Source organism: Dendropsophus ebraccatus, chromosome 9 (assembly GCF_027789765.1).
Source record: "Dendropsophus ebraccatus isolate aDenEbr1 chromosome 9, aDenEbr1.pat, whole genome shotgun sequence".
Taxonomy (NCBI): domain Eukaryota; kingdom Metazoa; phylum Chordata; class Amphibia; order Anura; family Hylidae; genus Dendropsophus; species Dendropsophus ebraccatus.
This window is the reverse complement of record NC_091462.1, coordinates 73,143,732-73,159,388: the sequence shown is the minus strand read 5'-3', so window position 1 is coordinate 73,159,388 and position 15,657 is coordinate 73,143,732.

The following is a 15,657-nucleotide window of genomic DNA, read 5'->3' as shown; positions in this document are numbered from 1 at the left end:
AAAGAAGTGACATGACATTTCTGAGAGCGGCGGCAGCATTCACTCAAAGCAGGACACTGAACACGGTGGGATTCCACGGCAGAGAGCTCCGCCGCAGAATTCTGACGTTCTTGCTCAGTGTGAACAGGGCCTATTGGGCGGATGCTGCAAGAGGAATCCTATAAAAGTCAATGGGGGCTTAAATTCTGCTCAAATTCCGGCAGATCTGAATAGGCGAGGAATTTCTGGCAGAAAACGTTCCTCGAGAATTCCTCAGTGTGAACCCAGCCTCAGAGGAGAAGGTCAAATCCGCAACAAACTGCACTGTGTCAGAGGAGAAGGTCAAATCCGCAACAAAACCTGAAACAAGTCAGAGGAGAAGGTCAAATCCGCAACAAACTCTGCACTGTGTCAGAAGAGAAGGTACAATCCGCAACAAACTCTGCACTGTGTCAGAAGAGAAGGTACAATCCACAACAAAATCAGTGCTGATTTTGTTCCGATTATTCAGCAGCAGGGGCGTGCATTTGGCTGTGTCCAAAATTAGCCATTATCCCCCATACTCAGGATTTTGTGTGATTACAGGGGGTCCACCTGCAGGGACCTGCGGTCTCAAGAACAGGGATCAGAGTCTTCTGTCAGAACTTGTGTGACCATCGTGCTAGTAACGCTTTATAAAAGCTGCAGAGTAGCTGTACTAGGGCAGCTGCCATACAGACTGAATGGAGCAGCAGTGCACACACATCACCCCTGTTCTGATGGGAAACTTGGGGCTCCATTCTCATTATTATGGCTGGTCCCAGTAGTTAAAGGGGTTGTCCGGCGATAAAAAATTATTCACAGAATAACACACATTACAAAGTTATACAACTTTGTAATGTATGTTATGTCTGTGAATGGCCCCCTTCCCCGTGTCCCACCACCCCCACCCGTGTACCCGGAAGTGTGGTGCGCTATACATTACCTGTCGCGTGCCGACCACGGTCTCCGATCGTCAGCAGTGACGTCTTCTTCGGGAGCTTGGCGGATCTTCCCGAGTGCCGGCCGCCCTCTGCAGCGTCATCCGAAGCTCAGCCGCGATTGGCTGAGCATAACTGTGCTCAGCCAATCGCGGCTGAGCAGCTGATGACGTGGCCGCGTCATCAGCCGCGATTGGCTGAGCACAGTTATGCTCAGCCAATCGCGGCTGAGCTTCGGATGACGCTGCAGAGGGTGGCCGGCACTCGGGAAGATCCGCCAAGCTCCCGAAGAAGACGTCACTGCTGACGATCGGAGACCGTGGACGACACGACATGCGGTGAGTATAATGCACCACACTTCCGGGTCTAGCGTGGGTGGGGGGAAACACGGGGAAGGGGGCCATTCACAGACATAACATACATTACAAAGTTGTATAACTTTGTAATGTGTGTTATTCTGTGAATATTTTTTTTTCGCCGGACAACCCCTTTAAAGCCCCCCCGCCATCAGATGTATTCCCTATACTAAGGATAGCAGATCTCTTCTAATTTTTGGAAAACCCCTAATATCTCTTTTTCTGACCAAGGAAATATATTTGCATTATTATACTTTCTACATTGCTCCATGTACAACACTATTTCCTTGTCTGTTTAAAACCCAGTGACTTGACAGACACCATCGGGAAACAACACTCCGTCCATCATGCAGTAAACCATCTGGCTCCATTTTGTTGCTGCTGAATGGAATCTGAATGGAGCCCATGACTCAGATCTGTATATTAGACCCCAACATGCATATTTGTTCTTGATCTGGTGCAACAAATTATGGTTGGGGGGCTTCCATCTTGCCTAAGTTTTATGTAAAAGCATTTAATGACATGCATAGACACAATAAACATCTCTAGAGCAGCTCTGCGGGCTCATTCCACAGGGGAGGGGAAAACTGAGTTGTGAGCAGCAGCTATTGTGTGTACCTCTATATACTGGTGTCACCTGTCACTGTACCATCTGTAGGGATGAAAAGGGCTCTGCTGGGAAATGATCTGTACAGAACAGGAAGTCTTAGCTTAGTTTTAAAGAGTCATTGTCTTTAAAAATAACTTCATGTCATCAACATGTCAGAAGTTATTGATCACAGCGGGTCTCACTGCAGAGACCCGCTCTGATCAAAAGATATAGCAAGAAAGAGAGTGTGGCAGCAGCACGATCCACTCCCGTATCCTTGTAATGGCTAATTCTAACTATGTTAGGCCCCCTTCACACATCCCGAAAATCTGCCTAGATTTCCGGACCCTTTGGCTTATATTAGTGACGGATACCCTTTAGGATTTTTACTGAAGGGTGTTTGTTCCAGAAAATAGGTCAGGATTTTTTAGATCCTCTCCTTTTTTTCGCCTGGAACTCCGGCATGAACGCCCCCATAGAACTTTATGGGAGCGCCAGAAAACCGGACGCTTTCCTGATGCACATCAGGAAAGTGTCTGGAGTTACAGATTGGCACCGCCAGCGGATGTCAGATGTGCCCGGCCAGCGAGAGCCCGATACCCCCAAGCCCACCTTTCGCCGACCTCAGCCGGGCAGCCCCGCCTGCCTACTCACCTTGGCATCCTGTCAACTCCATGGAGGAAGAAGAGGACAAGGATGGCCAGAGCAGGATCCAGGACAGGTAAAATTACCACCTGGAACTACTAGTCCCATTATGCCCTGCTGACAGTTCATGGTGGGAGTCATAGTTTTGCCATCCAGGTGGCAGAACTACTTCTCCCGTCATGTCCTATTGGCAGTTCATAATCAAAGTTGTAGTTCTTTAACAGATTAGAGAATGACACAGTATAGGAGGGGGGCACAATAGAACTACATCTCCCATCATGGTGTGTGGTATCATATAGGACTACATCTCTCAGCATGGTATATAGGGTAGGCTGTAGAACTACATAAAGAAAAAAAATCACCAGACAAGTTCTATGTACGAGCCCTATTAATTAGTGAGTAGGGTTGGTGCACAGAACTTGCAAGGCATTGATTGGCAGCCTCATCAACCCGATCCCCCAGTGTGAGCTGCAGCTACTCTAAGCTGTGGGGACAATGTGGCAGCGCATAGTGGCAGTGACACTTTAAAAAATTTTATATTAAGACAAATTGTGTGATATTACTCAACTTAAAATGTATTTCAGCCATATAGAAATGCATGTAAACATTGATATTTTATACAAATAAAACATCTACATCTCTACTGTAAGCAAGTGAGGATGTGGATTTTTTTTAATTACATATGGGACAGTAGCTACATGGGGAGGGAGCTTTCTACCAGGGAGCTATAGCTACATGGAGAATCGGGGCTATGGCTACACATGGGGCTTCCTAACAGGGGTCTATGGGTACACATGAGACTTCCTAACAGGGGGCTATGGCTACATGGGGGGGGGGGGGGGGGGCATCCTAACAGGGAGCTATGGCTACATGGGGAAGCATCCTAACAGCCATGTATGGCTACATGGGGGGGGGGGGTTCCTAAGAGGGAGCTATAGCTACATGGGGGGGGGCTTCCTGACAGGGGGCTATGGCTACATGGGGGGGCTTGATAACAGGGGGCTATGGCTACATGGGGGGCTTCCTAACAGGGGGCTATGGCTGTATGGGGGGCTTCATAACAGCGGTCTATGGCTACATGGGTGAACATTCTAACAGGGGGCTATGGCTACATGGGGGGCATCCTACCGGGGCTATGGCTACATGGGGGGCTACCTAACGGGTCTATGGCTACATGGGAGATCATCCTAACGGGGCTATAGCTACATGGGGGAGCATCCTAACAGGGGGCTATGGCTACATGGGGGGCTTCCTAACAGGGGGCTATGGCTACATGGGGGGACTACCTACCAGGGGGGGAAAGCTACATGGGGGAGGGGCTGAGGGTTTCCTAACAGGGGGCTATGGCTACATGGGGAGCTTCCTAACCGGGCTATGGTTACATGGGGGGGGCTTCCTAACAGAGGGCTATGGCTACATGGGGGAGCATCCTAACAGGGGGCTATAGCTACATGGTGGAGCATCCTAACGGGGCTATGGCTACATGGGGGGAGCATCCTAACGGGGCTATAGCTACATGGCGGAGCATCCTAACGGGGCTATAGCTACATGGGGGGCTTCCTAACAGGGGGCTATGGCTACATGGGAGGGCTACCTAACAGGGGGGAAAAGATACATGGGGGAGGGGGGCTGGGGGTTTCCTAACAGGGGGCTATGGCTACATGGGGCTTCCTAACAGGGGCCTATCGCTACATATGGGGCATCCAAACAGGGGGCTATGGCTACATGGGTGAGCATCCTAACAGGGGACTATGGCTACATGAGGGGCTTCCTAAGAGGGAGCTATAGCTACATGGGGGGGCTTCCTGACAGGGGGCTATGGCTACATGGGGGGGCTTTCTAACAGGGGTCTATGGCTGTATGGGGGGCTTCATAACAGTGGTCTATGGCTACATGGGTGAACATCCTAACAGGGGTCTATGGCTACATGGGGGGCATCCTAACGGGGGGCTTCCTGACAGGGGGCTATGGCTACATGGGGGCTACCTAACGGGTCTATGGCTGCATGGGGGGCTTCCTAACAGAAGGCTATGGCTACATGCCTTCCTAACAGGGGGCTATGGCTACATGTGGGGCTTCCTAACAGGGGGCTATGGCTACATGGGGGAGCATCCTTAAAGGGGGCTATGGCTACATGGGGGGGCTTCCTTACAGGGGGCTATGGCTACATGGAGGGCTTTCCTAACAGGGGGCTATGGCTACATGGGGGGGCTTCCTAACAGGGGGCTATGGCTACATGGAGGGCTTCCTAACCGGGGGCTATGGCTACATGGGGGAGCATCCTAACAGGGAGCTATGGCTACATGGGGGGGCTACCTACCAGGGGGGAACAGCTACATGGGGGAGGGGAGCTGGTGTTTCCTAACAGGGGGCCATGGCTACATAGGGGGGGTTCCTAACAGGGGGCTATGGCTACAAGGGGGGACTCCTAACAGGGGGCTATGGCTACATGGGGGCTTCTTAACAGGGGTCTATGGTTACATGGGTGAGCATCCTAACAGGGGGCTATGGCTACATAGGGGGCTACCTAACAGGGGGCTATGGCTACAGGGGGAGCATCCTAACAGGGGGCTATAGCTACATGGGGGAGCATCCTAACAGGGGGCTATGGCTACATGGGGGAGCATCCTAACAGGGGGCTATAGCTACATGGGGGAGCATCCTAACAGGGGGCTATGGCTACATGGGGGAGCATCCTAACAGGGGGCTATAGCTACATGGGGGGGACATCTTAACAGGGGGCTATGGCTACATGGGGGCCTTCCTAACAGGGGGCTATGGCTACATTGGGGGCTACCTACCAGGGGGAAAAGCTACATTGGGGAGGGGGGCTGGGGGTTTTCTATCAGGGGTTATGGCTACATGGGGGGGGCTTCCTAACAGGGGGCTATGGCTACGTGGGGGGCTTCCTAACAGGGGTCTGGCTACATGGGGGGGCCTCCTAACAGGGGGCTATGGCTACATTGGGGGCTACCTACCAGGGGGTAAAAGCTACATGGGGGAGGGGGGCAGGGGGTTTTCTAACGGGGCTATAGCTACATGGGGGGCTTCCTAACAGGGGGCTATTGCTACATGGGGGAGCATCCTAACAGGGGGCTATGGCTACATGGGGAAGCATCCTAACAGGGGGCTATGGCTACATAGGGGGCATCCTAACAGGGGTCTATGGCTACATGGGGGGGAGCATCCTAACAGAGGTCTATGGCTACATGGGGGGCTTCCTAACAGGGGTCTATGGCTACATGGGGGGCTTGATAACAGGGGGTTATGGCTTCTTGGGGGGCTTCCTATCAGGGGGCTATGGCTACATGGGGGGCTTCCTAAGAGGGAGCTATAGCTACATGTGTGAGCATCCTAACAGGGGGCTATGGCTACATGGGGGATCATCCTAACAGGGGGCTATGGCTACATGGGGGGGCTACTTACCAGGGGGGGGCTACATGGGGGAGGGTTGCTGGGGGCTTCCTAACAGGTGGCTATGACTACATGGGGTAGCATCCTAACAGGAGGCTATGGCTACATGGGGAAGCATTCTAACAGGGGGTTATGGCTACATGGGGGGCTTCCTAACAGCGGTCTATGGCTGTATGGGGGGCTTCATAACAGGGGTCTATGGCTACATGGGTGAACATCCTAACAGGGGGCTATGGCTACATGGGGGGCATCCTAACAGGGGGCTATGGCTACATGGGGGGCTTCCTGACAGAGAACTATGGCTACATGGGGGGCTACCTAACAGGGGTCTATGGCTACATGGGGAGCTTCCTAACAGAGGGCTATGGCTACATGGGGGAGCATCCTAACAGGGGGCTATGGTTACATGGGGGGGCTTCCTAACAGGGGGCTCTGGCTACATGGGGGGCTTCCTAACAGAGCTATGGCTACATGGGGGAGGGGGCCACCTACCAGGGGGGAAAAGCTACATGGGGGAGGGGGGTTTCCTAACAAGGGGCTATGGCTACATGGGGGGCTTCCTAACAGGGGGCTATGGCTTCATGGGGGGCTTCCTAACAGGGGGCTATGGCTACATGGGGGGCTTCCTAACAGGGGGCTATGGCTACAAGGGGGAACTCCTAACAGGGGGCTATGGCTGTATGGGGCTTCCTAACAGTGGCCTATCGCTACATATGGGGCATCCTAACAGGGGGCTATGGCTACATGGGTGAGCATCCTAACAGGGGACTATGGCTACATGAGGGGCTTCCTAAGAGGGAGCTATAGCTACATGGGGGAGGCTTCCTGACAGGGGGCTATGGCTACATGGGGGGGCTTCATAACAGGGGTCTATGGCTACATGGGTGAACATCCTAACGGGTCTATGGCTACATGGGGGGCATCCTAACAGGGGGCTATGGCTATATGGGGGGCTTCCTGACAGGGGGCTATGGCTACATGGGGGCTACCTAACGGGTCTATGGCTGCATGGGGGGCTTCCTAACAGAAGGCTATGGCTACATGGGGGAGCATCCTAACAGTGGGCTATGGCTACATGTGGGGCTTCCTAATAGGGGGCTATGGCTACATGGGGAGCATCCTTAAAGGGGGCTATAGCTACATGGGGGAGCATCCTAACAGGGGGCTATGGCTACATGGGGGGCTTCCTAAAAGGGGGCTATGGCTACATGGGGGGGCTACCTACCAGAGGGGAAAAGTTACATGGGGGAGGGGGGCTGGGGGTTTCCTAACAGGGGGCTATTGCTACATGGGGGGGCTTCCTTATAGGGGGCTATGGCTACATGGGGGAACTCCTAACAGGGGTCTATGGCTGTATGGGGGGCTTCATAACAGGGGGCTATGGCTACATGGGGGGGGCTACCTAACGGGGTCTATGGCTACATGGGGGGCTTCCTAACAGAGGGCTATGGCTACATGGGGGAGCATCCTAACAGGGGGCTATGGTTACATGGGGGGCTTCCTAACAGGGGGCTATGGCTACATGGGGCACTTCCTAACAGGGCTATGGCTACATGGGGGGGGGCTACCTACCAGGGGGGAAAAGCTACATGGGGGAGGGGGGGTTCCTAACAGGGGGCTATGGCTACATGGGGGGCTTCCTAACAGGGGGCTATGGCTACATGGGGGGGCTTCCTAACAGGGGGCTATGGCTACATGGAGGGCTTCCTAACAGGGGGCTATGGCTACATGGGGGCTTCCTAACATGGGGCTATGGCTACATGGGGGGCTTCCTAACAGGGGGCTTTAGCTACATGGGGGAGCATCCTAACAGGGAGCTATGGCTACATGGGGGGGCTACCTACCAGGGGGAACAGCTACATGGGGGAGGGGAGCTGGTGTTTCCTAACAGGGGGCCATGGCTACATGGGGGGGCTTCCTAACAGGGGGCTATGGCTACAAGGGGGGACTCCTAACAGGGGGCTATGGCTACATGGGGGCTTCTTAACAGGGGTCTATGGTTACATGGGTGAGCATCCTAACAGGGGGCTATGGCTACATGGGGGCTTCTTAACAGGGGTCTATGGTTACATGGGTGAGCATCCTAACAGGGGGCTATGGCTACATGGGGGCTTCCTGACAGGGGGCTACGGCTACATGGGGGGCTACCTAACAGGGGGCTATGGCTACAGGGAGAGCATCCTAACAGGGGGCTATAGCTACATGGGGGAGCATCCTAACAGGGGGCTATGGCTACATGGGGGGGCTACCTACCAAAGGGGAAAAGTTACATGGGGGAGGGGGGCTGGGGGTTTCCTAACAGGGGGCTATTGCTACATGGGGGGGCTTCCTTGTAGGGGGCTATGGCTACATGGGGGAACTCCTAACAGGGGTCTATGGCTGTATGGGGGGCTTCATAACAGGGGGCTATGGCTACATGGGGGGGCTACCTAACGGGGTCTATGGCTACATGGGGGGCTTCCTAACAGAGGGCTATGGCTACATGGGGGAGCATCCTAACAGGGGGCTATGGTTACATGGGGGGCTTCCTAACAGGGGGCTATGGCTACATGGGGCACTTCCTAACAGGGCTATGGCTACATGGGGGGGTTCCCTACCAGGGGGGAAAAGCTACATGGGGGAGGGGGGGTTCCTAACAGGGGGCTATGGCTACATGGGGGGCTTCCTAACAGGGGGCTATGGCTACATGGGGGGCTTCCTAACAGGGGGCTATGGCTACATGGAGGGCTTCCTAACAGGGGGCTATGGCTACATGGGGGCTTCCTAACATGGGGCTATGGCTACATGGGGGGCTTCCTAACAGGGGGCTTTAGCTACATGGGGGAGCATCCTAACAGGGAGCTATGGCTACATGGGGGGGCTACCTACCAGGGGGAACAGCTACATGGGGGAGGGGAGCTGGTGTTTCCTAACAGGGGGCCATGGCTACATGGGGGGGCTTCCTAACAGGGGGCTATGGCTACAAGGGGGGACTCCTAACAGGGGGCTATGGCTACATGGGGGCTTCTTAACAGGGGTCTATGGTTACATGGGTGAGCATCCTAACAGGGGGCTATGGCTACATGGGGGCTTCCTGACAGGGGGCTATGGCTACATGGGGGGCTACCTAACAGGGGGCTATGGCTACAGGGGGAGCATCCTAACAGGGGGCTATAGCTACATGGGGGAGCATCCTAACAGGGGGCTATGGCTACATGGGGGGCTTCCTAACAGGGGGCTATGGCTAAATGGGGGAGCATCCTAACAGGGGGCTATAGCTACATGGGGGGGGGGACATCTTAACAGGGGGCTATGGCTACATGGGGGCCTTCCTAACAGGGGGATATGGCTATATTGGGAGCTACCTACCAGGGGGAAAAGCTACATTGGGGAGGGGGGCTGGGGGTTTTCTATCAGGGGTTATGGCTACATGGGGGGGGGGCTTCCTAACAGGGGGCTATGGCTACATGGGGGGCTTCCTAACAGGGGTCTGGCTACATGGGGGGGCCTCCTAACAGGGGGCTATGGCTACATTGGGGGCTACCTACCAGGGGGGAAAAGCTACATGGGGGAGGGGGGCAGGGGTTTCCTAACAGGGGGCTATAGCTACATGGGGGGGCTTCCTAACAGGGGGCTATTGCTACATGGGGGAGCATCCTAACAGGGGGCTATGGCTACATGGGGAAGCATCCTAACAGGGGGCTATGGCTACATAGGGGGCATCCTAACAGGGGTCTATGGCTACATGGGGGAGCATCCTAACAGAGGTCTATGGCTACATGGGGAGCTTCCTAACAGGGGTCTATGGCTACATGGGGGGCTTGATAACAGGGGGTTATGGCTTCTTGGGGGGCTTCCTAACAGGGGGCTATGGCTACATGGGGGGCTTCTTAAGAGGGAGCTATAGCTACATGTGTGAGCATCCTAACAGGGGGGCTATGGCTACATGGGGGAGCATCCTAACAGGGGGCTATGGCTACATGGGGGGGGCTACTTATTAGGGGGGGGGCTACATGGGTGAGGGTTGCTGGGGGCTACCTAACAGGGGGCTATGACTACATGGGGTAGCATCCTAACAGGGGGCTATGGCTACATGGGGAAGCATTCTAACAGGGGGTTATGGCTACATGGGGGGCTTCCTAACAGCGGTCTATGGCTGTATGGGGGGCTTCATAACAGGGGTCTATGGCTACTAGGTGAACATCCTAACAGGGGGCTATGGCTACATGGGGGGCATCCTAACAGGGGGCTATGGCTACATGGCGGGCTTCCTGACAGGGAACTATGGCTACATGTGGGGCTACCTAACAGGGGTCTATGGCTACATGGGGAGCTTCCTAACAGAGGGCTATGGCTACATGGGGGAGCATCCTAACAGGGGGCTATGGTTACATGGGGGGGCTTCCTAACAGGGGGCTCTGGCTACATGAGGGGCTTCCTAACAGAGCTATGGCTACATGGGGGAGGGGGCCACCTACCAGGGGGGGAAAGCTACATGGGGGAGGGGGGCTGGGGGTTTCCTAACAAGGGGCTATGGCTACATGGGGGGCTTCCTAACAGGGGGCTATGGCTACATGGGGGGCTTCCTAACAGGGGGCTATGGCTACAAGGGGGAACTCCTAACAGGGGGCTATGGCTGTATGGGGGGCTTTCTAACAGGGGTCTATGGTTACATGGGTGAGCATCCTAACAGGGGGTTATGGCTACATGGGGGGCTTCCTGACAGGGGGCTATGGCTACATTGGGGGGGGCTATAGCTACATGGGGGAGCATCCTAACAGGGGGCTATAGCTACATGGGGGAGCATCCTAACATGGGGCTATCACTACATGGGGGGCTTCCTAACAGGGGGCTATGACTACATGGGGGGCTACCTACCAGGGGGGGAAAGCTACATTGGGGAGGGGGGCTGGGGGTTTCCTAACAGGGGGCTATGTCTACATGGGGGGCTTCCTAATAGGGGGCTATGGCTACATGGGGGGCTTCCTAACAGGGGTTTGGCTACATGGGGGGCTTCCTAACAGGGGGCTATAGCTACATGGGGGAGCATCCTAACAGGGGGCTATAGCTACATGGGGGAGCATCCTAACATGGGGCTATCACTACATGGGGGGCTTCCTAACAGGGGGCTATGACTACATGGGGGGCTACCTACCAGGGGGGGAAAGCTACATTGGGGAGGGGGGCTGGGGGTTTCCTAACAGGGGGCTATGTCTACATGGGGGGCTTCCTAATAGGGGGCTATGGCTACATGGGGGGCTTCCTAACAGGGGTTTGGCTACATGGGGGGCTTCCTAACAGGGGGCTATGGCTACATGGGGGGCTTCCTATCAGGGGGCTATGGCTACATGGGGGGGCTACCTACCAGGGGGGAAAAGCTACATGGAGGAGGGGGGAAGGGTGTTTCTTAACAGGGGGCTATAGCTACATGGGGGGCTTCCTAACAGGGGGCTATGGCTACATGGGGGGACTTCTAACAGGGGCTATGGCTACATGGGGCAGCATCCTAACAGGGGGCTGTGGCTACATGGGGAAGCATCCTAACAGGGGTCTATGGCTACATTGGGGGGCATCCTAACAGGGGGCTATGGCAACATAGGGGGCATCCTAACAGGGGTCTATGGCTACATGGGGGGCTTTCTAACAGGGGTCTATGGCTACATGGGGGAGCATCCTAACAGCGGTCTATGGCTACATGGTGGGGTTCCTAACAGGGGTCTATGGCTACATGGTGAGCTTCCTAACAGAGATCTATGGCTACATGGGGGGTTTCCTAACAGGGGTCTATGGCTGTATGGGGGGCTTCATAACAGGGGTCTATGGCTACATGGGTGAACATCCTAACAGGGGGCTATGGCTACATGGGGGGCATCCTAACAGGGGTCTATGGCTACATGGGGAAGCATCCTAACAGGGGTCTATGGCTACATGGGGGGGGATCCTAACGGGGGGCTATGGTTATATAGGGGGCATCCTAACAGGGGTCTATGGCTTAATGGGGGGGCTTCCTAACAGGGGTCTATGGCTACATGGGGGAGCATCCTAACAGGGGTCTATGGCTACATGGTGGGGTTCCTAACAGGGGTCTATGGCTACATGGTGAGCATCCTAACAGAGATCTATGGCTACATGGGGGGCTTCCTAACAGGGGTCTATGGCTGCATGGGGGGCTTGATAACAGGGGGCTATGGCTACATGGGGGGGCTTCCTAACAGGGGCTTATGGCTACATGGGGGGGCTTCCTAAGAGGGAGCTATAGCTACATTGGTGTGCATTCTAACAGGGGGCTATGGCTACATGGGGGAGCATCCTAACAGGGGGCTATGGCTACATTGGGGGGCTACCTACCAGGGGGGGAAGCTACATGGGGGAGAGGGGGGCTGGAGGCTTCCTATCAGGGGTCTGTGGCTGCATGGGGGGCTTGATAACAGGGGGCTATGGCTACATGGGGGGGCTTCCTAACAGGGGGTTATGGCTACATGGGGGGGGGCTTCCTAAGAGGGAGCTATAGCTACATGGGTAAGCATTCTAACAGGGGGCTATGGCTACATGGGGGAGCATCCTAACAGGGGTCTATGGCTACATGGGGGGGCTACCTACCCGGGGGGGAAGCTAAATGGGGGAGAGGGGGACTGGAGGCTTTCTAACAGGGGGCTATGGCTACATGGGGGGAGTCCTAACAGGGGGCTATGGCTACATGGGGGGACTCCTAACAGGGGGCTATGGCTACATGGGGGAGCATCCTAACAGGGGGCTATGGCTACATGGGGGAGCATCCTAACAGGGGGCTATGGCTACATGGGGGAGCATCCTAACAGGGGGCTATGGCTACATGGGGAAGCATCCTAACAGGGGGCTATGGCTACATGGGGGTGGGGCATCCTAACAGGGAGCTATGGCTACATGGGGAAGCATCCTAACAGGGGTCTATGGCTACATGGGGGGGCTTCCTAACAGGGGTTTATGGCTACATGGGGGAGCATCCTAACAGGGGTCTATGGCTAGATGGGTTGCTTCTTAACAGGGGGCTATGGCTACATGGGGGATTTCCCAAGAGGGAGCTATAGCTTCATGGGTGAGCATCCTAACAGGGGTTTATGGCTACATGGGGGAGCATCCTAACAGGGGTTTATGGCTACATGGGGGAGCATCCTAACAGGGGGATATGGCTACATGGGTGAGCATCCTTACAGGGGGCTATAGCTACATGGGGGAGCATCCTAACAGGGGACTATGGCTACAAGGGAAGACTCCTAACAGGGGGCTATGGCAACATGGAGGGGGGGGGCCTACTACAAGTGGCGCTATGTCACATTGCCGTGAGGTTGGGAGGTATGCAGAGAGAGAGCAGCCTCTTGTGACTGCTGCGGCCACAAGAGTCACTGAGAGGGAGGGAGCCAATGGCTCCTGCTCTGGTAGTGCTGCTGCAGGTAACTATGAGCGCTAGTTGTGAGCGCTCCTAGTTACAATGCAGAGCGCAGCAGCGGGGGGGGGGGGGGGGCCTTGCAGGGAGGATCATTATTCGGTAAGTAGATTAATTACTTACTCATCCCAATGGCGCTTCCCCTGACAGGCTGTCATCTGGAGCCCTGTGAGACCTCACTGGTTGCACATAGCAAAAGCCAGCCCTGCTCGAGGGCCCCTTAACCATTGGGCCTGGTGCATATGCACCATTTGCTCTTTGATTAAGGCGGCCCTGAGTTAAACCAAAGAACGCAAAATAAAGACACAACACATTGTATTTAGGTGTCAAATGGTCCCAAATTTATTTTAAATTACATGACACCGAAAATGGTAGACCCCTGACTCAAGAAGAGTCACCCTCCAGCACTCAGGCGAGGAAAAACCCCGTGTGGGGGAAACCTCGAGGGATCCATGGCTGGAGAGTTGCCCCTCCCCTGGGCTTAGAGGGTAATTAGTAGAAGAAAATCACCTGGGCTCAGCGATGCAGTGCTCAATGATAGCTTTATTCTGTGATCCTTTAAAAGCAACGGATACAGTACATCGGCTCTCACAGTCTCACGCCATAGGCCCATAGCAACCAATCACAGCTCAGCTTTTATTTCTCAAATTACTCTGGTAAAATAAAAGTGAACTGTGATTGGTTGCCATGCGCAATTTTTACAGTCTAACTTGCCCATAGCAACCAATCAAAGCTCAGCTTTAATTTAAAAAGAGCTTGTTAAGATATGAAAGGCAAGCTGTGATTGGTTGCTATGGACAAATCAGACCGTGTTTTGTCTCTGGCGGATTTATAAAGCTGCTCCATTGCTGAAAACTGAAAACACATGACATCAGGCTTCCCCACAATGCTTTGCAGTCAGCCCTTCCTCCATATTTCCCATCTTTTTGGAGGGACACCTTTGGTTCACAGACATTTCTATACACTACAATTCCCAGCATTTCCTGTCACTCAGTTTAGAATCCACTGGTATACGATTATATACGGCAGATTTATTAACATGAAGGAGACTGCTGACAATCTGATGTAATTGTATGCTAAAAGGGATGCAAAGGAGTATTATACATAAAGCTGGTGAAATGAATAGAGAAGGAGACGATGCCTACCAGGAAATCCTCCAGAGTACAGACAAGCAGTATGGGTGGCATGTAACACTACATTTCCCAGACTATCATAGGAAATCAGTGATCACTGGAGAAACTGCATTGACTGTACAAAAGGGGTTGTCTAGTTGTCTAAAAGTGAAATAGTCCTCAGTATTAACCCCTTGCCTCCGCAGCCTGTTTTGGCCTTAATGCCCAGGGCCTGTTTTTCAAATCTGACCTGTCTCTCTTTATGTAGTAATAACTCTGCGATGCTTTTAACTATCGTGGTTATTCTGAGACTGTTCTTTCGTGACATATTCCTCTTTATGTTTGTGGTATATTTTGGTTAATACACTTTTGTAAAAAAATAAAAATAAATACATTTGCACAAAAATTGGAAAAATTTACATTTCTTTATATTTAAAACTCTCTTTTCCTAAGAAAGATAGTCATGCCACATGAACTAATTATTAATGCAACATTTACAACATTTCTACTTTATGGTGACGTCATTTGGTGAACGTCCTTTTACTTGTTAGGATGTTAGAGGGCTTTGAAATTTTGCAGCGATTTTTCTAATTTTCATGAAAATTGCAGCTCTGATTTTATTAGGGACCATTTCAGTTCTGAAGTAGACTAAGTGGGGTCTGTATGTTAGTTACCCCCATAAATTCCTCCACTGTAAAAAGTGCACCCCTCAAAGTATTCAAAGTAACATTTCATAAGTTTATCAACCCTTTAGGTGTTTTCCAGAAATTTAAGCAAGTTGGAGGGGAAATTTACATTTTCTTTTTTTTTGGCAGATATTCTATTTAAATTAATTTTTTTTCCTCTTACACAGCAAATACTAACTGAGAAATACCACTCACTATTTATTCCCCTTATTTCAATGTTTCTAGAAATCCCCCATACGCAGTGCATCACCTGAATTTTAGGGCCTTTTTTTATTTCAGGTTTTTTTTTAGCCATTATACCATGTCACGGAGGCCTTGGGGTGCCAAAATATTTGTGTAAGACGAGTTGAGGTTTCCATGGGTACCATTCGGAGGAACATGTGACACCCTTATAATTTTTTATTAAAAATGTTATGAGGTGTTATGAATAAAAAACACAATTTAGCAGCTGTTTTTCACCATTTTTTTGTACGCCATTTACTATACGTTACATATGACATGTTATCTTTATTTGT